The sequence below is a fragment of the Euprymna scolopes genome, chromosome 9 (assembly GCF_053919585.1).
Source record: "Euprymna scolopes isolate OS-2025 chromosome 9, ASM5391958v1, whole genome shotgun sequence".
In the NCBI taxonomy this organism is placed as follows: domain Eukaryota; kingdom Metazoa; phylum Mollusca; class Cephalopoda; order Sepiida; family Sepiolidae; genus Euprymna; species Euprymna scolopes.
The window spans coordinates 127,474,228-127,498,700 of record NC_136490.1 but is presented as its reverse complement, the minus strand read 5'-3'; positions in this window follow the sequence as shown (position 1 = coordinate 127,498,700).

Sequence of the window (24,473 nt, the reverse complement as noted above, 5' to 3'; positions counted from 1 at the left end):
TGTCCCATCGATGAAATGTTGTATCCCTCTGCCTTTTCTACAAGTACTTTAATGGTGAATGCTCTGACGAACTGCAAGCACTTGTACCCCCTCAACATAAATACCCCCAACAGACCCGACAAGCAGCTAAATCCCACCCTTTCACAGTAGAGATTCCTAGATGTAAGAGAGCCTGCTACTCCAGTAGTTTCTTCCCCAGAACCACTAAACTTTGGAATTCCCTTCCAGGACCCTGCTTCCTCAACTGTACTGACCAAATGTAACGTGAACCAACATCTGTCTGCCCAACTCCCTACATAGTAACCCTGTAGCTTATGTCCCTGATAGTAGCCCCCTACATCAAAGTGACGATGTGCCTTGTTTGGGGTGAAAATATAATTAAAAAAAAATTTGTATATCACATAGCGTATTTTCTAATACAGGATGAAGTAGAAGAAATAAATATTCTAGAACCCAGGAGCTGCTCAGAGAGCCCTATCTAGCCTTGATAGAGTTCAAAATCAGCTTTGAAACCTAGTAGTTGATGTCCTTCTCTCTTCCCTGCAAACTCTTCCCAACAAGAAACGTTGCAAGTCTGTTTTTACGCTATTGTTTTTTTAGTGCAATTGCTTAACTAAACTCCAATCTAAGGTCCCCGCTTGCCAAACTTTCACAAAAATTTAATCGACTATATACGATATTCCTCACTCTCTATCTATGCCTTAATCTACCCTGCTTACCGGTTGAATACAAGATGGTAGCCTTCAAATCCAATGTAAACAAGTTCTTGTTGAGACGTCCCAGTAAATAATCAAATTCTATTCAATTTACACTATTAACGATTATCAATTTTTTTTTTTTTCAAAAACTGAGCTAAACAGCAAAAATAGATATTTATCTATACTTACATTTTTTCCTCTTAGAAGAAGAACCCATTTTTGAAACTCCATGGAATAAGGAACCCTTCACCATTATTTTGTATTCCTTGTTTTGATTAAAATATTGTAAATTCAATTCTAAAATATCTTGACTTTTTCTACTTATATTAGGCTCTATCACTGATATTGAGCCTTTTAAATCTGGATAAGGTTGTTGTTCTATAATATATATATATTTCTGTATTCATATTTTTACACTTTCGAATTTGAAAAGATTTATTAATCTTTTCTTTTCTTGCGAATTTTACTCTCTCTCTCTCTCTCTCTCTCTATATATATATATATATATATATATATATATATATATATATATATATATATATATATAGAAGTAATGTAAGAATATGGCAAGGGAGCTATACAGAAACATTTGCGTTTTATTTCAATGGGAAATTATCAGGCTAATTGATGCCGGATATGCCTATGTAACTTTCTTTTTCAATATTAGTACATATTAGACTTGAATGCATCTAATTTAACTTGGCATAGTCCATTTCATAGCCTGCGATGGTATACACTTGGCTAATTAAATACCGCTGACATAGGCAGATATTATCATGCTGATAACTGCAATCTAATTGTCCTATTTGTGCTTCAAAGTCTGGCATTTGAATTTTTACAAGAGTATTATCAGACTTTGTGGAGATGATTGCATAATGATGTGGAAGAAGTTTGGCAGTTAAAGTCTGCAAATCGACCTGTCCAGGAAAAGGATCGATAAGAATTTATCCAGTACTTTGGGATAAACATTGGAATCAAAGCAAAAATTAGGAGACTGAATCGTCCATGGAAAAAAGGGGAAACAAAACTCTGCATCTCAAACACAAAATTAAAACATTTTCGGACTCTCACTGTGAACAGACCAAAATCTATAGGAGACTTTATGTCTACAAACTCATAAAGATGTTCAAACAAGAAAAGCAGGATATACAAAATCGACCAAATAGACAGCAGACGCAAAATTATATCAAAACTCTTATTTGTGAAACACGTTGTTCTGTGATAACTTCCCTGAGGGCCACAATATGGTTGTCTTCTAATGCCAATAAACATTGGTCATAAACTATACTCATAAACCATCTCAAAACTATTCATAACTTACAATCATCTTATAATGTGCCATTAAATTATTTTCATTCCATCAATTACTTTAAATTCTTTCAAAATATTCACCTTCATTCAATTATCATTTTCTTAACCTTTATTATCTATCTCATTAACCCTTATCATCGTATGGCTTTTAGTCTTGATCAGTGATGACTATTTTAACTTTTCTGTGTTGACTCATTAGAAAAAAGGGAGATAATGGTTACATGGATAACAACATTGACTGACGGTCTGGCTATGCCAAGTTCGAATTCTGTGCATTTTATAGTACCACTTCGACTAAAAGGATATTGGTAACATTCACATGCCAACAACAGAGAGCTGCTCAAAGCATCTTTCCCTGCCTTGATAGGGTTTATACCTAGCTTCGAAACTTAGTAAGTGATATCCTTTATTTTTTTCTTTTCCACCTCTTTCCAACAGAAGTAATGGTGCGTGTCAATTTCTGCTTTGTAATAATTTTAATGGCAAGTGATCAACAAAAGCTTCAATCTATCATCCATCCTCTGCAAAACATTCACAACAAACACTCGTTCATTTACAACCACTGTCAACAACTTCTACTTTCTATCTATGCCTTTAAACGCAAATTCCATTAATATTTTTTTCCTAGAATTGCTCGCTTGTAGAAATCTATACTGCTGGGCTACTGTCCAACTAACTGCAACATGGTTAGCCAATGTAAACAGTTCTTGTCGAGCCATCCTCTTAAATAATCCAACTCTTCATAATTTTTACCATACTGATCATTATACACTCGTCTCACTGACCACCTTACATCCATTAACCCTGTAAGGGAATAAGGAAAAAACACACCAGCTACTGTGAACACCGGTGAGTTGCTTCCCTTTATGTCATAGGGAAAAACATGACTTTGTCTACCTATGTGAGGCCGATGCTCACTCGCATCAGACTGTCGAAAATTTTATTACCTCCCTCATATGGTAAAGTCATCCTTTTATTACGAGTTCTGTCATGTAATTTTATTGTCTTCCTTTACGTTTGTTGATATGCTACTAAATATGTGTAATGAATGCGGGCGTATTTTTCTGTTATTTCGTGCCTCCCACCAGATGTCGGGCAATATCTATGTTTTTCCTTTGCGGAGTAGATAAGTAGGGATATTCAACCCTTAAAAACTCTTTATCCTCGAATCGTATTCAAGCTTTGATGTAAGTGATGACTTCAATTTAAAAAAAAATTCTGGTTAAAAAAGATTGATTCATATGAATTTATTTTTCCTATCAGAATAAAAATGTCAACGCAATGCTAAATATTGAATTAGTGAACAGATTAGTATATAAATTAGTTGAAAATATGAATTAGTTGAAAATACGAGGAGGTTAAAGTTCAGTCAAGATCATATTACTAAACTGGAAGTCAGATTTCATTCAACTGTGTGAATTGACAGAAATCAATGTGACATCATGTGACTCAAAGAGAGAGAGAGAGAGGGAGAAAAGTCAGCTGTTTGTTGAGAGCATATTTACAGATGTGAGCTTTATAATATTAGGGAAAAATGAATCTACACGTATTCAAAGTAATAGCGTAAACTCTCCGAAATAATATTCGGTCGGTAGTGGAATTGGGCTGTAAGTGGGTTGTAATGTTTAATGCAACTAACACTAAGCTTGTTTCTTTTTAACAACTATAAGCCTTCTGACCCACCGATTGCCATGACAAATAACACAGTTCCTAAGAGCTCCTCGTTTAAACTCCTCGGTTTAACATTCATTGGCAACATGAATTGGAACAAATACACTGACGACATTGCCAAAAGGTGGGTACCCTTTACCATGCTAGAAAATCACTCACATGAGATAGTATTCTAAATCTTTACAAAGGCACAATTATCCCATGCATGGAGTATTGTTAACACATCTGGGCTTGAGCATCTTTCACTCTTAGATAAGGTCCAAGAAGAGTTTTAAATCTAATAGATCCAACGCTATCGGCCAAGCTCCAATCTCTGTCCCATTGCCACAATGTTGCAGCCTTGTGTCTGATTTACAAGTACTTCAGTGAAATATGCTTTGACGAACTTTTCGCCCTTGTGCTCTTTCGATGTAAATACTCTCAACAGACTCAACAAACAGCAATTTTTCCTTCACTATAAAGGTGCCTTAATGTAAGAAAGCATTCTATTTTAATAGTTTCTTACCTCGAACTGATAGATTTTCAAATTCCTTTCCAGTCTACTGCTCCCCTGAGTGTACTAGTATCCAGAAGTTTAAAATGTAATGTGAACAGACATCTTGCTGCTCAGTTCCCTACATAATATACCTGTAGATATGGTCTCAGTAGCCTCTTACGTCCAATGATGATATGCCTTGTTTTATTGTTAAAATTAATATATATATATATATATATATATATATATATATAGGGTGGAATGATAAAATTGTCCCCCTAAAGAAAACATCACTATAGATTTATTTTAAAACTTTTATTGACAAAATCAATTCAGGTAACTTGATTATGTAGTAGAACTGACATCTATTCAATGTAGCCGCCATCAGCCTCAATCGCCACCTCGATATGATTTCGGAATTGGGTGCATGCCTTTTCCACAAGCACCAGCAGGAGCTCGATACATACTTGATGGATGGCTGCAATCAGGCTGGCTTTGGTGTTGTGGAAGGTCATGTTGATGATGTTCTCAACGTATGACCAAATGTAGTAGTCCAATGAGTTCAAGTTGGTGGGCAAGTGAGAAAAGGGTATAAAGTCTTAGCACTCCTTCTGAAGCCAATCCTTGGTCTCTTTGGACTTGTGTGCTGATGCTGGGTCCTGCTGCCACACCCAGGGTTTGCCAGCAGCCACCTGATTGCACCAAGGGATCACCACACTCTTCAACACATCCAGGTACACTTTGATGTTGACTTTCAAGCTGATTTCAAAAACATAAAGTGACATGATATGGCGCTCACTTGAAACCACATCAAAGACCATCATGCCGAGCACGTCCTTCAAGTGTTGAACCGTCTGGATTTGCGTTTTAAACGTGCTGACAATGGTCCTGTTGTCATAACTTGGGTCGATAGAGAACATGAATTGTACAGTGGGGCATCTCTCATCTTGCTTATTGAACATTGTGTCGCTTTCAGACATGATAAAAAGCTACTAGCACCCTTGGGATTTGTACACAACTGGCCACCTAGTATATGGTCCCCAATAAAAAAAAATAAAACCGGTTTTCATCAAATAGAAATGGAATTATTTCGTCTTTTCAAGGTCGACAATTTTTTCATTCCATCCTGTATGTATGTATATATATATATATATATATATATATATATATATATGTATATATATATATATATATATAAAGCTGAATTTCTGTGTGTGTGTGTCTGGTCACAAATAGGCTCCTATATGGTTGACTATTTTAAAAAACTGATTACATATAATGATAGAAGATGTATCAAAACACAGGAATGGGTATGTTTGATCTGGTAGAACGGTGATTCATTAAAATTGTGGGGTCTGCATTCGCGCCTGGTCCACAAAGTATTAAAATAAAAAAATAAAAAAAAAAACGTTTACAAGTGTTTTTGATATAGATGTACATAAGAATACTTTGATAAGTATGTTTTAACTTAAATAGGAATGGTATAATAAAATTGTGGGGTTTGCATTCGCGCCTGGCCTCCATAGAATGGAAATAGGCACAAACTTTAATAAAGACTTTTCATATCTATCTGCGTAAGTATACTTTGATAATTATGTTTCAGTTTGAAGAAATATGGTACATTAAAATTATGGGGTGTTCGTTCGCACCAGACCTCCATAAAATGGAAATATATCAAAAAGTTTAACAAGGTTTTTTAATATAGATCTGCAGAATATTGTGATAAGTGTTTCAGTGTGAACAGGTATGGTATAATAAATTATGGGGTTTATATATTTTATTTTTATTTTCATCATATTTTGCTTTGGTTTTGATACCCCCAAATTCAACCCAAATTTACAACCCTTCCTTTTCATAACCTATCATACTTTCATAAATCAGAGTCCATTTTCTGTAGGCTGTTTTTGAACCCAGTCAACGACGGGTACTTTTGCTAGTATATATATATATATATAAACTCAATAGAATGTGCGTATATAAAACCACAAGACAACCACAACTCCTCGCATAAGCCTGACGAATCCTAGTGTGGATGAAATGCGGAATATTCTGTGTAGCTTAATTACCATATATATTTTATAACTTACTACTTAGCTCTATATACGTATTGAGCACTGTTGACGTAAATACTTAAAGTTTACGCATAAATTTATACTTTAGTATATTAATTTATGTGATGAAATGAAGTAGTCATATATATATATATATATATAGAGAGAGAGAGAGAAAGATGTGGTGAAAATTTAGATGTCTGCACAATAAAAGAATTCTATGAATTGTAAATTAATTTTATCTTTTGGATTTTGAAATGATAAATAATGGTGTATATATATATAATTTGTGGTTGTTATTTTCCAGAGATAAGGTAACCAGTGGAGTATAATGAGGTTAATACAAGAGTGCTCAATACCGAAGTAGAGCTGGGTATACTTTTAATTTGTTTTTACATAGCAGTAATGGGTTGCTACACAGTCATGAGCATGTTTCTGTCAGCTAGCTACTAGTAATTAGAGACCTCTTCAGGCAATCGCGCTTACATCGGAGAACTCAGTAAATGTGTGGGGGTGGGGGTGGTATGCGTTTGTCAAACATGATAATGTGTGTATACAATAGGCTTTTAGGAAAAGCGGGGTGGGGGTTAAAGTCTGAAATGACTTAATTGCGTGACAATGAATAAAAGGAAGCAACTATGTTATTGTCTACCATCATCTCATTCCCTCCCCCCATCCTATAACGTTCTATTGTAGGAGGCAATGAAATGCTTTCTGCCCAATGCTTACCATCATTTCATAAACTGTCATGTTTGTAATGCTTTACAATTATAAAAGACCTGCAATTATTTCAACACTTTTCTTCGACTTAACAAAAGAGGAAAAGGAAAAGAAAAACCCGAGCCATTGAAACCTGAAATTATTTCATCCAAATTGTAAAGGGTTGCCTCCCCCTGAATTATCTCGGCTGATAAAAACACTCTTGAAGACTCCAAATGATTACAGAGTATCAAAACACAATTGCACTCAATATTCTTCCGTTTTTTTTTTGTTTGTTTGTTTTTGTTTTGTTTTTATCTGTCTATGTTCTGGTGGATCATAAGTCAAAATTACAACTTAGTGACTTACATTTTTACATATAATTAATCATGAAAAGAATATTCACTCCGATTAAAGCCATTTTTATGACCCACTATTTATATGAAAGTTGAGGAAACAGGTTTTTTTTTTTATTTGTTATGCTAGTGTAAACAGAGGCCACCATCACTATCAGCATCATCATCATTATTATCATCACCATCATCATCATTATTAGCAGCAGCTTCATCATCAGCACAATCGCACTCATTATCATCACCATCAGTATCATTAGCATCATCATCATCATCATCATCATCACCTTCATTATCAACAGCTGCAGGAACATCACCATCATCATCATCATTGATTTAACATCTGTTTTACGTGCTGTCATCTTAGTTGAACAGCTCTTAGAAATAAACTTCTAAATTAACTTATAACCCAAATTTGAACATAACGGATCCTGGGCAACGTTGAGGCAATACAACTAGTTTACTACACAACCAGGAGATGCAGTAAAATGTTTTCTCACCAAACATTGTTACATAGTAAGGGGTAGGGGAACTCATGGTCTCCATTCAGTCTTAAGACACAATGAATACCCCTGTAAGTATGGCATGTAATTGTGAAGCAAGGGTGGCGTAATCACCAACCACACCTCTGCTGAGTTGGCACTGCCCGATTCAAGTGTCAAGAAGAGATCCAGAACTACTGGAAAAAATAAGCAGAGACCACATACAGCGCCTGGTATTTCTACTAGCCATGCTCAACATCGCTTAATTTCGGTAACCTAATAGGAATGTATGTTGTATGCTGTATGCTAATGGGGAACTAAGAGATATCAAAGACACAAAATATATGTTAAAATATTCATCAATTTTAGGATTTAGTTCTGGTTTTTAAAAAAAATTTAATTGTTATTATTAGCCATAATTTGTAGATAAATCCTTAAACGCTCCTTCACTTACAAACTATTTATCTATCACTTTTACCCTTTCTTATTGACTACACTCTTCCAGTTTTTATTCTATTCCCACTCTCTTATCACTATGGATGTGTGTACATTAGTTTTTCCTTCTTATCCATTATAAAGTTCATACGTGTGAATATGCTCTCAACAAACAGATGACTTCTCCCTCTCTCTCTCTCTCTCTCTCTCTTTGTCTCTCTTGCTCTCTATATTTACTATCATCCCAAAGCAATAAAGTTATTTCGTTTAAGGGTATATCAGATATTTTTGCATTGTTTAATACCGAATCTGGTAATTTCGGGGGAAAAAAGTTTTGTGCTTAAAGTTGCTTATATCTTCAAATATTTATTCATGGTGTTTGGTTTGGTTGTTTTGTTTTACGGCATATCAATCCTTTTTGGATTATTTAATACTGAATCCAGTCATTTTAGATAAAAATTTACACTTCAATTTGTTTATATCTTCAAATATTTATTCATGGGGTTTGGTGTGGTTGTTTTGTTTTACGCCATATCAACTCGTTTCAATTTCAATCATTTTGGTAAAAAAATGTTTATGCTTCAAGTTATTTATATCTTCAAATATTTATTCAAATATCATTTTTTTCGAATATGTCACTGTGGATGATGTAAGAAAGTAACTCATAGTAATTTCGACACCCAGAGTTTTTTTTTAATGAAGAAAGAAGTTAGCGAAACATTATGCAAAAAAAAAAAAAAAATAACATTTGAAAGCGCAAAAAAGACCATTGTCTGCCAAGCCATGTTGGACTGAAAGAATAAAATAAAGATTGTTTCTTAGAATGTAATTTTATCATTTATATTGAACTATGTAACACAATATTACTTTCTGAGTGTTTATTAGTACTTATTAATTTATTTCATTTGGGTGAGTTCTATATTTAAAATACAGTGGGCACTATTAGCATAGAAATTTAAACAAACTCATATTTGCTGGCTATTATTGTTTTTTCTGTCAAAATAAATATCAGCTTTATCAAAACATATTTGTTGATTCAAGCTATTTCTCAGTTCGTGGAATGTCTACAGGTCCTGCTAGTGGTAATAAATGTACAATGAATAACAATTTTGGTTGTATTGTTATTCTGTATATGAGTGTGTGTGTGGTTATTTTGCAGTGTGTTCATATGTATGTGTGTGTGGTTATTTTGAGGTATGTACATATGTATGTATGTATGTGTATATATGTTTGTGTGTGTACATATATACATTTATAAATGTTTGTATGAATGTATGTGTGTATATGCATGTATGTGTATGTATGCAGGTGTGTATGTATATGTATTTGTATGTGTGCATGTATGTGTGTATGTGTATTTAATGCATATATATGGATGTGTATGTATATGTAGGTAAGTGTATGTATATATATGTGCATATGTGTACGTATATGTATGTGTAAGTATATGTGTGTATGTATTTGTATATGTGGATGTATATGTATGTATATGTGTATGTATGAATGTGGGTATGTATATGTATGTTTGTGTATTATGCATTGTGTATGTATATGGGTATATATAAGCATATGCTTATAGACATGTATGTATGTATGTATGTATGCATGTATACATTTATATGTATGTATACCAATGACCGTCTTGTTTGTTTGCATGTGTGTGTGTATGTATATGTATGTGTGTGTATTGTGTATGTACACATGTATATGTGTGTGTGAGTGTATATATATGTATGTATAACAATGACCGTCTTTAGTGTCATGTCTGCTTGAGCATGTGAATTCGCTGGCAGGACTATATGTCATTTTTCGGGCTCATGAACTTTCAGTGTCTGAGGGAGTGGCAATCGTCTGACAAGACGTTGCAATCATCATGTGTGTGTGATTATTTTGGGGTGTGCACATGTGTGTGTGTGTGTGTGTGTGTGTGTGTGTGGTTATTTTGAGGTGTGTACATATGTATGCATGTGCGTGTGACTATTTTGAGGTGTGTAAATATGTATGCATGTGGTGTGTGATTATTTTGAGATGTGTACATGTGTGTGGCTGTGTGTGGTTATCTTAAGGTGTGTACCTATATATATATATGTGTGTATGTGGTTATTTTGAAGTGTGTGTATGTGTGTGGTTATTTTGAAGTGTGTACATATGTATGCATGTGTGTGTGATTATTTGGAGACGTGTGTGTGTATTTGCATGTGCCTATTTTGAGGTGTGTGTATGTGTGGTTAGAATATTCACTCTATTACTGTTCATCATCTTCATAGACTCCCTTTTGAAAAAAAAAAGGATTTATAGTCATCATATATCAATGGGTTGCCACGGGGTGCACCATCTTATAGCCAATGGGTCCAACCTGTATCTCAGAGAGGATTTAACATATCTATTCTTACAGTTTCTATCTTCTTTTCTTTCTGTTCAAGTGTGTGTGAGTGAGAGAGAAATATGGAACGTTTGTGTGTAGCTAATTATCCCTGAAAATTATCCCTCCAGAGGCCAAGGGCAGAATGAGTGGAAAAATGCCTGTGGACTTTTGGAGAGGCATTTTGCTTACGGACACACAAGGTAAGATTTAGTCAGTTCGAAAAAAACAAAACAAAACCGAGAAACAAAAAGGAAAAAACAAAACCCTTTTTTGACAGCCATAAGCATTTCACAACAGCAGTTCCTCTACCCCATGGGCCAGTCTGGAGGCGATACTCCAATTCTCAGCAGATAGAATAAAGTCGAGAAGGATATTTAATTGACAGATTTATTTCCGTGTTATTGCTTTCCAGACAAATTTCCATGTTATCCGTTCCTATTCTTTTTTTTTTCGTCTTTTATTTCCATCAAGTTTAATGGGTTTTACACAGAGAGATGAAGAAAGAGGATTGTTATCTATTACTAATGGAGATTTTGTATCTGTCTGTCCGAAATCGAAACTATATTATTACGTCTATTATTAATGGACATTTGGTATATGTCTGTTTGAAACACAAACTCAGCTATTAATTTCTTTCAATGCTCGACTCAGAGGTTTATGTAGTATCTGTTCTAGGATTATGAGATCATTTTCCTAGCCATTATCTTTTCTTTTGAGTATATTTTCGTTTGTCATAATACCTTCCTCTAATTTGCGTATCTTTTAGATTTTTCTTACAACTTACCCTGAACTGTACTCCTCCTTAATTTTTTCTCCTATAGCATCTCCTGGTTGGTTCCCCAAATATTCCTCTCAATCGAATAATGTACCAATACTTGGTAGCTGCCTGGGACAGTTTCGAAACGTTCATATCGGGACTACCCACATGTTGCTCTATGTTTAAAAAGAATGCGTCCAATATAGAATTTGACTAAACTGATTGGTTAACCATCAGCATAGACAGCTACTGCTTCCTTTGTTTGTTTTTTTTTGTGGGGAGGGAGGGCTAGCATAGTATCTGTTCTGTTGGCATGAAATAATCTGTTTAGGCATTTCCTTCTCCTTTAAAGTCCTAGTGTAGTATATATTCATTATTAATGATACATTCCTCCCAAGCATTAGCTTCTCTTTTGTAGGGAGTGATGTGTATTATATATTCGTTCAGCGTATATACAAGGTGGAACGATAAATTTGTCGCCCTTACGAAAACAATATTACAGTTTTATTTTAAAACTTTTATTGAAAAAAAATCAATTCAGGTAACTTGATTATGTAGTAGAGCTGACATCTATTCAATGAAGGAAAGGTATGGTTGGAGATTATGTTACCCTTCCTTCACAATAGACTCTATGCACAGGCACTCTTATAGAAGGTATCTATTGTCTCCTAAGAAGGAATAGAGGCCTCCAAACTTGAAGAATATGCCACAGAAATGTATGGAATGCTTCAGACTGATTTTGGACCATCTTGCATGAATCAAGCATCAGTTTTTGAGTGGTATAAGAGATTCAAGGAAGGCAAAGAGTCTGTGAGGGATGATGAGAGGTGTGGGAGGAGTAAGGAAGTTGCAACACCAGAGTTGATTGGCCAAATAAAGAATTTTATGGATAAGGATCGGCGTATGTTTATAAAGACAATAAGTGCACAGTTTGATGTCAGTGTGGGAACTGTACGCACAATTATTTGCGAGGAACTGAAGATGTGGAAGATTTGCGTAGAGTTTGTCGCAAGGGCGCTCCATCCTTGTTACAGACTATTTGACTAAGACGGGCATCAAGACAGTTTCTCACTCTCTCTATAGTTCTAAACTTGCTCCCTCTGAATTTTGATTATTCTCTAATCTCAAGGAAAACCTTAGAGGCTTTTGTTACGAGACAATTGAGGAGGATGAAAGAGGCTGTGACGAGGATCATTAACAAGCTCACACAAGAGGACTTCCATGGGCCTTACAGAAGTTGTTGGAACGGTACAACAAGTGCATTGCAGCCAGAGGAGATTACTTCGAAAGGGACTAGTATTTCATGGGTGTACTATCAATAAAGGTGCCCATACGAAAAAAGTATGGAAACTTATTGAAGGCACTTCATATATACTCTTCTGTCTGAAGATACTGGCTTCCTGGTCAAAAACTGCACCCAATATTGATGCTATTGTTTTTTCTTTCCTTTTGTCAAAACATAATGTCCTGCAATGCCAGAAACAAAAAAAAACAATTTTTTTCTACAAGACACTCGAACCAAATACCAAATAAATATTTGTAAAGTGTAAATATTTGAAGATCTAAAGAACTTTCTCCAAAATTACCGAATTCGACATTACATAACTCGAAAAGGGTTGTATGGTGGAAAACAAAATAACCAAACTAAACCAAACTCCATTAATAATTTTTTTTTTCTTTTTTACACAGGAATCACCACTTGTCAAGACCCGGAAGCCACTCAAGGATAAGGGTTAATGGGAATACATTAGTCATTGTGATTATAGCATAGTAAACATAAGTAGTGAGAATTTTTTAAATTGGATTACTTAGGGGGACGGTTCATCAAGAACTTGTTTATGTTGGACTTGAAGCAGGCAAACAGAAGGGAATTCCACAGGCGTGCAATTCTAAGAAAGAAACTTTGTTCATGGAATCTACATTTAGATTTAGGCACAGATAAAGAGTGTGAGAAATTGTTAATAGCGGTTTTGGCTAGACAAGTGTTTTCCGTGAAAGTTTGGCAAGGGGGGGGGACATAGATTGAAGTTCAGATGAGCACTTTCAATTAAAATAACGATAAAGCAGAGACAAACATGCAACATCTCTTCTGTGGGAAAGAGGTTGCAGGAAAGAGAAAAGGGCAACCTCACTAAGCTACGAAGTCTATTTTGAGCTCCTGCCCATATGTGGCAACAGTAGTCAATCGTTGGCCTTACCTGGCTTTTATAAAGGTAGAGAATTGCATAAGGAGTGAGATATCTACTGGAGCGGTAGAAAGATCCCACCATTTCTCCAGTGACCTTATCAATGGATTTGATATACATGTTCCATTTCAGATCGGGATTAAAGGTCAAGCCCAGAAGCTTGTCGAAACATGAACCCTCCCCAAAAGGTATAAAAAACTCGAATCATAAAAACTTTTTTTTCAAAATTACTGGATTCGGCATCAAATAAAAAAAAAAATAGTTGATATATTGTAAAACAAAGCAACCAAGTAAAACCTTTATTTATAAAAATCTGCAGTCGAATTTTTCACCAATAAGTAATACTTATCAAGAACAAAATTTCACTTGCGGATAAGGGTTAATGAAATGGATTGTCATTGAATGACCAAAAATATTATGAGAGGATAGAAAATGGCGAATGGAATGAACAAAGTTTTATTACTTACGTGGGTGATGGTTTATTCAAATATTTTCAATTCTAAAAAGAGTCACTTTCTTTTATGTGGAGAGAAAATGGAAACTAACAACTTGCTCAAAACTGTGCTCATCTTCCGTTCTGTCTCTATTGGGATTTTCCAATCACTTGATTGTCTCGGTTAAGATAAAAACAAAATCTAATAAGTTGTCAGACGGACCTCTCCATCGATACTCTATGGCTGATTAGGATAATTTCCGAATATTTATATCAGATATACCTTTGCGTTCTATGTTTGAAAACAATGTGTCCTCTATAGTATAGACTGACATCAGGCAGAAGGAATCTTTGTCGGTATATGCTGCTTCATACTCTCCAAAACGTTCCAGCAAAAACCTTACAACCAACTGTAGTTCATTCCAGAATTTGTCACTGCCGTTCTGCATGAAAATCTCTATTTCCATTGCTGTCAACGAAGTAGATGTTATGAAACTAAAGATACCTTTAAAACTACCAGCAATCACTGTAAAAGACTAATAAAGAATGCGAGAGATTTGTATGCTCAGTACATCAAGTTAAAAGTAGCAGAGCAGTGGCTTGGTTCCCATGAGTTTTTGTAAATAACAAACAGGGTTTTGAACAAAGGATGGTCCTTTATCCCGACCATCATCAATGAACCTGAGGTAATTTTGTCAGCATCTGACAAAGCAAAATTCTTTGCCAAAAATTTTGTGATAAATCCTACCCTTTGTGACCGGGACCGGTAACCCTCCGTATTTCCTCCTGTGACTGAAAAAACGTCATGCAAGATACAAATTATGTGCATGATGTTGGCAAGCGTATCAAAAATCTTGGTTCCAGTAAAGCAATTACCCCAGACAGCATTCCAATTATAGTGCTCAAAAAACTTCAAGCAGAAATAGATCTCATACTTACAAAGTTGTTTAAGCGTTGTCTTAAGGAGAAATGCTTCCCAACACTCTGAAAAACTTCATCAGCCCGACCCATATTTAAAAATTCCAGAGATCAGTCACCTACCTCTTATTACAGACCAATCAGTCTCATGTGTGTCATGAGTAAGTTGCTGGAATCTGTGATGATTAGAGAAGTGGTCAACCACCTCAGCAAAAATAACCTACTTAGTGATATGCAATATGGTTTCCATCCTGCTAGATCTAAAGCTGATCTTCTAAATGTAATATACAGATTAGTGAATCTCTCGATGAAGGTTTCATTTTAAGAGCAATAGCTCTTGACATATCAAATGCTTTTCATAGGGTAGGACATAAAGGTCTACTTCACAAGATAGTCAGTTACAGAATAGCTAAATCTTCTCAATTATTAAATCATTTCTCTCTGATATGCTTATAAAAGTAGTGGTTAATGGGCAGAAATGAAGCTCATAACTATCAATGTTGGCGTCCGTCAGGGTTCAATCCTAGGCCTCACTTTCTTCTAGATCTTCATCAATGATCTCCTGAATCACATTCTTAGATCATCTGTAGACATTTATGCAGATGACACAAGAATCTATGGCAACACTTTAAGGGCCAGCAATGACCAAGATCTTCCTGATTCTCTCTCTTCTGATTTTGAGCATGTGTTGCTATGGAGAAAAACGTGGCTGGTTAATTTTAATGCAGCTAAAACCAAGCTTATCTCTTTGAATCATAATCGCTTTGACTCCTATCATAGTCCAAATTGAAATGAATAACTGGTCTTGGGAAAGCACTATGTCTTGACAAGATTCTCAGACTGACCTTCACTCCTGATCTGAAATGGAACACATACATCGAATCAGTTGGCAAGATCGCTGGAAAAATATTTGGATCATTCTAACGCACTAGTAGATATCTCACAGGTGATATAATCCTCTATAAGAGCCGAGTGCATTCTAACATGGAGAACGGTTGCCAGATCTGGGAAGGAGTGGCTCACTGCACTCTATCCTGCTTTGATAGGGTTCTAAACCGGCTACCAAACCTAGTAGCTAATGCCCTTTCCTCTTCTCGTCACAGAAGGCAATTGCTCGTCTGAGGTTTAATCTATGGTCCCTCCCCTTGCCGGACCTTCATCTGTTATTCGCCCCCCGCTCCTTGAATTTTTAAGTAATAAAGTGCTCGTCTGAGGTTTAATCTATGGTCCCTCCCCTTGCCGGACCTTCACAAAATTACTCGACTAGCTACAATCATTATCAACAATTCCCTCATTCTCTATTACACAAAACCACACACACCTCCAAATACCCGGGCAACGCCGGGTAACCTCCGATAGTATATAATAAAATAACAATAAAACTAAATAAATATATTATTTATCGATATACTAAAAATCGTTTACTATAATTAGGTTTGTTAAAGGGAAACAACTCATTTAAATTTCAAAGTTAATTATCGGCCTTTAACTGTATTTAAACAAATTACGATAAATATTACAAAGGGAAATTTGATATTAAAATTAAGTAAGATTTATACAAAATAATAAAATGACAAAAAAGAATTATAATAGTAATAATAAATTTAATTTAATTAAAATTTTAATAAAAGTGAATTATATATGGATATAAAATTTAGATAAAATCAACAATATATATAAATATATATATAAGTACGAAATGTTGTTGAAATTCAAAGACTAACAGTTTTTTTTTTTCTGTAATATAACTCTTGTTTATTTCATCCTGCCGTTTCGTTAATGGGATGACAAGTCTATGATTTTATGTTTTCATAGAAATTTTCTTTCTCATCAACTCGTCATATGTGATTTCCATCCGATGTTACCAACAAAATGTTAATTTTGTACATGATAAACCTGGTGCGCTCCTTTGGGTAAAAGAAATTCCATCCCCACGCAATTAACGGTGATTCATTTTTTATCACGACAGTTTCAACCCGTTAAATGAAAGCGGTATACATTGAAATTAACAATATTTCAAAAATAAACATTAATATATATATATATATATATATATATATATATTAATGTGATTAGTTTCGTATAAAATTAAATATATAGACATATGTTATATAAATATTTCACTTATAAATATTATCTAAATATATATATATATATTATATTAATTATAAATAATCTATTAATATAAAAGCGAAAATGTATGTGTGTGTGTGTTCGCTTTTCTGTATGTCTACAAAAGGCTTTTTTTTCAGAGAAGCGGTCGCTCGCCTAATAACTTTTAAAAACTTTTTATATCACATATAAATCGTAATATCTCACAGTTAACAACGAAGCTCGCCTGTCTATTTAATTTGCTCGATTTCGGGAAGATAAATATTCAAAATTTGTCGCTCGCCGCATATGGGTTAGTTTTTTCCTATAACATCTTGGGAGGCGTTCCCGCAGTAAATGAAATACTATCCCGCAGTCAAACTTGACCTCATTAACTCATTTAAACGGGCACCTGCCAAATCCAAGTAATTAAATAAATTCAAACGTGTTTCCGTTAGCATCTCGCGGTGGGGCAAGAGTTAATGTCGCACTTTTTTTTCACACTTTAATTTACAACTTTGCCTCAACGGTTCGGGTTCGATCCTCATGCTTACTTTTTTTTAAACCTCCCACCCCACTGTTTCCACACACACCTCCAAACACCCGGGAAACGCCGGGTACCCCTCGCTAGTAAATTAATAAAATGCAAAATAGAATATTTTAGTAGTGTATGTCAAAATTAATACGAATATTTACATTTTAGTGTCTTTACTTAAAAATTCAAGGAGCGGGGGGCGAATAACAGATAAACTAATTGCAACTTCTCTCTCAATTTTGAAATTTTGTAACCGTGCCCAAATGCATTTTCTTTTCTTGGTGGATTGATAGTTGCTGTTTCTTCTGATGAGTTAAGGATTAAATAGATTAATTTATCTATAAATATATAAGCATACCTAACTTTATAAAAATATTATTTTTTTTAGAAGAGTACTGATCATTTTTATTCTTTGTATTATTCGGACACCTGTTCGCATTTGCAATGTTATTCTCACAACATGTCGGTCGGTGTAACCTGCGACCTTCTTCTGAACGGACTCGTGCTGCAATTGATAAAAGTGTTAAGTGATAATCACTTCTAAGTGAGTTTACTGGAAGTTGAAGGTTCAATCCTTAGTACGAGCGATACTAAGAATGCAGTTATGAATTGCTAAAGTAATACCTGATCATGGCTGACAGAACAAGAAAAAGTTACCTCGATAGATTAAATAAAGGATTTCGTCCGAAATTCCTTACAGCTTCCTGAATTCGACATAGAGATCCTTGTGTGCAAAATAAAGACGAGTTTAAAGAATTTCGGAGGTTACCTCGGCAGAAACGTTGTGAGGATAACATATAAGCTGAGAACACTATTCCTAATTATCCAATCAATAAAGATGTAATCCATAGATAATGTTTCGTCTTTGGAAGATTGTCTTACAGAACGAGAACAATTTACTCCCATGGATTAAATAAAGCGTTACGTTCTGTAATTTTATACAGATTCCCGAGTTCGACAAGACGCCCCTGAAGAAGGGTAGAGGTTACATCAGCCGAAACGTAATTGTAAGAATAACGTCCAAGGTGAGAAAACTAGTCCGAATATCCCAATAATAGAGATATAATATTGTTGGTTATAGACACATGTTTCGTCTTTTGAATACTCATCAGTGTGACTATATAGCTAATGTATCAACACGGGACCTTAGTTAAAAATAACCAAGCATGGTCTCACCTGCAAAACGTTCACGACAACCACTCGTTTAGCTAAAACCATTGTCAACAATTTCTTGTACTCTCTACCTGAGTCTAAAATTAAAGGCAAATTCCATGAACAAAGTTTCTTTCCAAGAACTGCTTTCCTGTAGAACTTTATACCGCGGGTCTACTTTCCAGCTTACTACAATGTCGTCGTTGTCAAGATCAATGTAAGCAAGTTCTTGTTGAACTGCCCCCTCCCGTTAAATAATCAAATTCTACCTAATTTTTACGACTACCAATCATTACGATGTTGTCTCACTGACCACCTTACACTCATTAACTCTTATCCTTGCGTAGCTTTCAGGCCTTGATAAGTGGCGACTCCTACGTAACAAAAAAAAAGCTTGATAGTTAATTGTGTGAAAAACCAATGACGTCATTCTTGTTCACGAGAAAGAGACTGGCGACATAAACGTCCGTTCTTTTAGGCATTTTAGTTGAGGTGTTTTGGTAAAAATCAACCTCTGTCGTGGCTAAACAACCCTCCTCACCAATCCTTGCCCCATAACATTGGCAAGTAAATCACGACCGCTTTATCTCTTTTACCCCCCCTCTCTCTTTAACTGTTTTTGTTCCTAACCCTCAGATTTTTGCCTGAAGCTCCAAACTGTTGAAAGTGGCACACAAATAAGTATTAATATCCATTTTTTTGCTTTAATGAAATTTAATCATGGTTCAGTGATAGACGTGAGGTCATTGAGTTCGTTTTCATTTTTCCCCTGTTAGTGTCAACCGGTGCAAGCTAACACAAATTGTCATTTTTTGATCTGCCACGACGAAAATTTTACTCTGTTAAAAAAACGATGAATTAAAAAAGAATTAATATTTCTTTTGTTTTTTCAATGTCATCTTCATCTTTTAAATCGTTTTGCCTAGTCTTGCTTTCTTCTTCTTCTTCTTCTTCTTCTTCTTATTATTATTATTATTATTATTATTATTATTATTATTGACTCACAAGGCGCTTTCACACAGACCATCAAAGAAATCTACCTGTGGCGTTCCCTGGAAGCTGACTGACAAGTATCCTCAGATTCCCAGTATTCTCCACCTCATTCGATAACATTTGCATATGAATTTGCATTATCGCAACGATCTCTTGCCCTTGATTTCTCGCTAGCATCGGCCATTGGTCTCCACTGGTATTTGAGTGGCAATAAGCCTTTGCAAGTTCCCGGTTCTATTTGCACTTGTCCAGCAGAGATCTGGTCAGCGCTCTCTCCTCGGTTGTTGTTGTTGTTATTATTATTATTATTATTATTATTATTATTTATTTATTTATTTATTTACTCACTAGGAGTGATCACATAAGTCATCATCAAAAATTTCTCTTTGAGAACCACTTGTGGTGTTCTTTTAAGTCTGAGTGACAACAAATCTCCCCACGCTTCCAGTACTCTCCACCTCTTTTGACAATCTTTGCAAATGAATTTCCATTGTCCTTATCCTTTCTTTTTTATAATATTTCCTCCTAACCCCATATTCCATTTCTTGTTTTAAGCACGCCACCGTTCAACATCACACCCCACGGTTATTTTAATTAAATAATCCTAAGTTTTAGGCAAGTTAAACTTTATTTGGTTCTCTCACTTTTTTTATTTCGCTTTTTAGAGAGTGGTTTTATTAAGTCACGGGATATTTTATTCTTAACGTTGTTTAAAATGTGACACTAACATTAATCTAAAAAAAAAAAAACGTATTGCGTCTGTCTTCTGTTTACCTTTATCTATCAGGCATTGGTACGCAGTGAGAGTTGAGGACATGCGTTGCATGGAGACAAACTATATGACGTTTAATATAAGCTTTTTTTTTAGATTTGATGATTTCAAAAGGCGAGTAAATCTGTAGAGTATAAAAAGATGTGTGCAGAACAGGAGACTCTGATAGTATGGTCACGTTGAAAGAATGGGTGAGAGTTCTTTGAGTAAGAAGATGTAGCAGAGTTAAGTTTAAAGCTTAAGTTCATATTAGAAGGTCAAGGAAAACAATGGAAAAATAGGCATGACAAAAACTGGATATATAAAGGCCTGGACAAGATAGGTTAATTTCGATGTCAATTTCTTAAAGTCGTCCGACGCATGCCAACATGTAAAATAAACAGTGTCGGTGATGGTAAACCATAACATTTTGGTGTATCACCCTTAAGTTAAACCTAACCAAAGAGTTGAAGATATGTGTTGCATGGAAAGTAATGATATGGGAATGAAGCGATGGATGTTTGATACGAGTCTTAAGAACAGGCTTAGATCTGATGACCTCAGAGTAAGATTAAATCTGGGCAGCATAGGGAGATGTGTCCAAGGCAGAAGACTTTGATGGAATGGCCAGGTTAAAAGAATGAATAATAGTTCTTAAGTTAATGAAAAAAACATACATGTGGCCGCAGCCGAGATTAAACTCACTACACAAGTTTGTAGCGTAATTCAAATTTTGTCCGTAGCTGAATACTTGATGCTTCGCCAAGGCTATCAAGGTTATTTTTTATCATGATGCCATCACTAGGTGGGTTGCCTACCACGACTTAAGAGAGGCCCATCTACCCTTGAGAGAAAGATAGACCGCGCCAGTTTCCCAACCTGGGATTTTACTTTGTAGTACATACAGCACCTCGCCTTCCAAAATGGTCATCAAACGTTGCTTAACTTTGGTGATCTGGTGAGAACCGGTGTGTCAACGTGATTGTTCCGTGAATAGGTTAATAGATGTAGAACAGTTGAGGAAGCAGGGTCAATTGACAGGATAAGTCAAATCAACATTAAAGAAAGTGATAAGGATAAACTGAAGAGAAAGAGGAATAAATGAATACCTGTCCAGAAATAGTTTTCTTCGGAAATCAATTTCCAAAAGCTGTTTAACACATGTCAGCATGTAAAGTGGACGTTAAATCGAATATGATGATTTCGTTAGTATAATAATACTCGTGTAATACTTATGTCTAGAATCCTTATTCTAACTTTGGTCAAAATCCAATACGTGATTATGAATCTGAAACCTTTGACGTTTCAAGCAAGAGATCATGTGATGTTTCTGAATTTTTGAGATGATGAAGGAAATTTCATCTGGGGTCCTGAGTAAACGCGAAAAATGTAGAAACGTTGGGCAATCAGAGTAGACTCCTAACGATGTTTATATAATCTTATTTATATGAAAGCTGTGGAGCTTTTATATAAATAAAATTATATAAACATCGTGAGGAATCTATTGAGCACTTTTGAAGACATATGGCTTTTTAGTTCATGTTAGTAATATACTTGAACTGAATCAACAAATACACACACGCATATATATATATATATATATATATATATAACATTATAAGGAGCCTACACTAATCGACGTAGGTTAACACTTTTTCACAGGTCTGCAAAATGAATTTCGCTATCAGATAATAAATTAAAAGAACATATTTTAATTTTGACTTTTTCTAATTGTGAGATTCATTTTGGTGTCCCAACGAGAGGTGTTAACGTAGAAACGTAAGTCCATCTGTGTAAGCCCCTCATAATGTTTATATAATTTATTTATAAAAGTTCTACTCACTGATTGAGCACTTTTAAAAGATATTGCTTTTTTAATTTATGTTATCTATACTCTTGTAGTAAAATAATAACAATAACACACACACACACACATATATATATATATAAAAGTGAACGTGTCTGTCTGTCTGTCTGTCTGTGTACATTTCCCTACGCAATAACTCTGTCAATTTTTAGTCTATAGACTTTAAATTTTAAATACCGGGTACTGAGATTTGGGAAAATCGATGTGACGGGTGTCAGCCAGAAATTTGGCTGTTAAGGGGTCAAATTTCAACGATTTGGCCTTTAAGAACTCTACCAAACTCCTCCGACAATTTTGGGTCTAGACACTTGAAATTTTAGATATAGGTTCCTTGAACCTGGATCTAACTTAATAAAGTGATTTGAACCCGAAACTATAAATTTTAAGGGGTCATAATAGGGGTCAAATTAAAAAAAAATTACTCTTTTTTTTTTTTTTTGCTCAGCATACACCACCAAACACCCGGCAACGCCGGGCTGAAATGCTAGTATATATATATATATAATTATTTCCACAGGTCAAAGAACGCCGCAGCTCACAAGAGCCACGCCAGTTAATGAACCGGAAGTCTAAGACCCGAGTTTCGCCTTCATTTGGGCTCATCAGTTGCACATATCTGCACCAAGGATTTGAAACCTGAGCATCCTGCATGCGAGGCAAACACTCTACCAACTGAGCAAACGGCCCGCACACAAGAAATTCTATTAACCAACACAGCTCAAGCAAACCGCGACAAAATCAAGCTGTGAAATAGACTTACTTCATCTCGACAAGGGGCGTGGTCATCCAACCAGCTGACTTTTGGCTATGGAAATAATTATATATAATCTCTCACATTCTGAAAATTCTATAACAAAAATGGCTCGTTAGGTTAGCTTTGCTGGATGGCGTCGTCCTTTCAAGTTTAAAATCCCTACTTGTGGGATATTGGCTTGGGAGTCAATTTTAGCAGTTTTGCGTGGTGCCGAACTCAAATTTAAATATGTTAAGGCCTTGGGGACTTTTGGGGCTAAATGGATGGGGGGGAGGGCTAATGATGGACTTAGTCAGTTTTTTTTTTTTTTTTTTTTGCTTGGTGCAGAACTCAAATTTACATATGTTAAGGCCTAAAACTATACCGTTTGTTCATTTTCACCAGGAGTTGGCGTATCCTCGAGACTTTGGGGGCTAAATGAGAGGGGGGGGACAAATGCTGAACTTAGTCATCTTTTATGCCTCGTACACTGTGCAATCACTAGGGATCATGCATGCTTCACTTGTTTTCTTTTCTTCTTTTTTTTTTTTGATTATGAAATACTGGGAATTACTACTGAAAACTTATTTCCTGACTCGAAATCAATAAACACGACCTCTCCTACACCTTCAATCAATCTTCTCAATGGGATAAAGTAGCACGTTGTTATCTTTGAGATAAAAGCCTTGGTTTCCAGACGCAGGTAGAATTTAGCATGGATCAGCAAAAGACGATCGGTAAATTTGCGAATGGCACTGCGAAATCAGGCAATCTGTAAATGTTTACAGGAACGGATGAGAATCGCCGAGTTATTGCTTTTAAATATGTGTCGATTGCCAGGAAATCTCTTTCGCATATGATATACAATAATTCCAATTTAGTTGAGAGTTAATGATAAATGAAAAGCGATTCTTCTTTTTCTACTTCTTTTCCTTTTTATCATCATCATCATCATCTTTTTAATAATGAGATTAATTCAGTGTTAGTCATTTTTCTAATCGCCCATGTTTTTGAAATGATTAAACAATTTGAATGCAAAGCTCTAAAATGAAAATTAATTGCTTGTTGATAATTTTTAATTAATTTATGCTAAGCCCGTTTTTGGCTTTAAGCATTCAACAGTAGCCAAGTGCGGAATTCTTGCCAACACAAATGGGGGGGGGGACTAAGAGTTTGGAAATTATAAACAAACGAAAAGGGGTGGGCGAGGTTGGATATCTTATTCCTCTGCCTTTGTGTTTATAGTAACAGGAATCTGTACGATACTGAGCCGCAAAAGCTTTCACAGACGAACGAGTCACGTAGATGAGAGAAGATGCCAGCTTTGTCTTCATTGCTATAGGATAGTATTTCAAGAATGGTGATTAAGGAAAGAGGAAAAACCGAATTTCCAAAGAGGAAAAATGATTTTCCCTTTATATATATATATATATATATATATATATATATATATATATATATATATATATATATATATATACGCACACAGGGTGTCCCAGTAAAATGTATACGCTCTT